This window comes from Lucilia cuprina, chromosome 6 (assembly GCF_022045245.1).
Source record: "Lucilia cuprina isolate Lc7/37 chromosome 6, ASM2204524v1, whole genome shotgun sequence".
NCBI classification, from domain to species: domain Eukaryota; kingdom Metazoa; phylum Arthropoda; class Insecta; order Diptera; family Calliphoridae; genus Lucilia; species Lucilia cuprina.
The window spans coordinates 7,807,137-7,809,373 of NC_060954.1; positions in this window are offsets into that span (position 1 = coordinate 7,807,137).

A 2,237-nucleotide genomic window follows, 5' to 3' on the forward strand; every position below is an offset into this window, starting at 1 on the left:
CTAGAACTGAACTAGAACTGAACTAGAACTGAACTAGAACTGAACTAGAACTGAACTAGAACTAGAACTGAACTAGAACTAGAACTGAACTAGAACTGAACTAGAACTTATGTAGAACTGAACTAGAACTTATGTAGAACTGAACTAGAACTGAACTAGAACTGAACTAGAACTGAACTAGAACTGAACTAGAACTGAACTAGAACTGAACTAGAACTAAACTAGAACTGAACTAGAACTGAACTAGAACTGAACTAGAACTGAACTAGAACTGAACTACAACTGAACTAGAACTGAACTACAACTGAACTAGAACTGAACTAGAACTGAACTAATACTGAACTTGAACTGAACAAGAATTAAACAAGAGTTGAACCAGTTCTTCAATATTTACCTTTTTATTTTAAATGTTTTCCAATTTTTTCTTTTTTTATATATTTTGTATTTAATTAATGTGGCTTTAAACCATTAGTCCTTATATCTAGATCCTTAAACTACTTTGGGGGGTTAATTGGATAGGCCTTATTACACTGTGGGAAGAAAATTTGTAAAAAAGTAAACGGAAAAGAGAAAAAGAAAAAACATTTAGTGTCGTTATTCACTTTACGGATTTTAATAACTACTTTTAAAACTTAAAAAGTACTTTAAAAATAGATGTTCGATAGCACTTACGATTTTTTAAGGTTTTCTTATAAAAACTAGCCCACTTTGACCTACAAAATGTTCTACTCAATGTTTTGAATAAGTGAAATGAAAAATCACGGTATGAGAAAAATGCTAACTAAACAACTATGAATGTTTTCATTTTTGCAAGTGAAGGATAACTTTTTTCTAACTGGAGTGTCATATAAATGTAAATTAGCGAAATATTGATAAAAATAGAATACTTCAGATGATGAGGAACGCAAATAAAAAGTCAACCGTCTTCCCTACAAGTCATTTTTCCCATGACACTTGAATTTTGTCTCTTATATCAAGGATTTTATCTCAGCAACCATAATTATAACGTTTAGTCGTTTTTTAGACATCGTCAAAGTATTTTGGTCCAGTACTGGTTTATGATTTCACGAATTCTTTCGAATATCAGCCTATAAAAGTAACTAGTAGATAGTTTTACCATCCTTTCTCTGTCATCTACATCAAGGTTCGAACGTAATCTTTCTAGTTCATCTGCAAACTCATTGCAATGATCATTACAGTACACCGGCACTCACCACAATCTAATGACAAACAGTCTCATAAAGTCCTTAAGGACATTTCTACAATCTCAACGACAACCGATTAACGAGAACTGAACTCGAAATTTACTAGAACTGAACTACAACTGAACTACAACTGATCTAGTACTGAACTAGAACTAAACTAGAACTGAACTAGAACTAAACTAGAACTGAACTAGAACTGAACTACAACTGAACTACAACTGAACAACAGCTGAACTAGAACTGAACTAGAAATGAACTAGAACTGAACTAGAACTGAACTAGAACTGAACTAGAACTGAACTAGAACTGAACTAGAACTGAACTAGAACTGAACTAGAACTGAACTAGAACTGAACTAGAACTGAACTAGAACTGAACTAGAACTGAACTAGAACTGAACTAGAACTGAACTAGAACTGAACTAGAACTGAACTAGAACTGAACTAGAACTGAACTAGAACTGAACTAGAACTGAACTAGAACTGAACTAGAACTGAACTAGAACTGAACTAGAACTGAATTAGAATTGAACTAGAATTGAACTAGAACTGAACTAGAACTGAACTAGAACTGAACTAGAACTGAACTAGAACTGAACTAGAACTGAACTAGAACTGAACTAGAACTGAACTAGAACTGAACTAGAACTGAACTAGAACTAAAATAGAACTTAACTAGAATTGAATTGAATTAGAATTGAACTAGAATTGAACTAGAATTGAACTAGAATTGAACTAGAATTAAACTAGAACTGAACTAGAACTGAACTAGAACTGAACTAGAACTGAACTAGAACTGAACTAGAACTGAACTAGAACTGAACTAAAACTGAACTAGAACTAAACTAGAACTGAACTAGAGCTGAACTAGAATTGAATTGAATTAGAATTGAACTAGAATTAAACTAGAATTAAACTAGAACTTAACTAGAACTGAACTAGAACTGAACTAGAACTGAACTAGAACTGAACTAGAACTAGAACTGAACTAGAACTGAACTAGAACTAGAACTGAACTAGAACTGAACTAGAA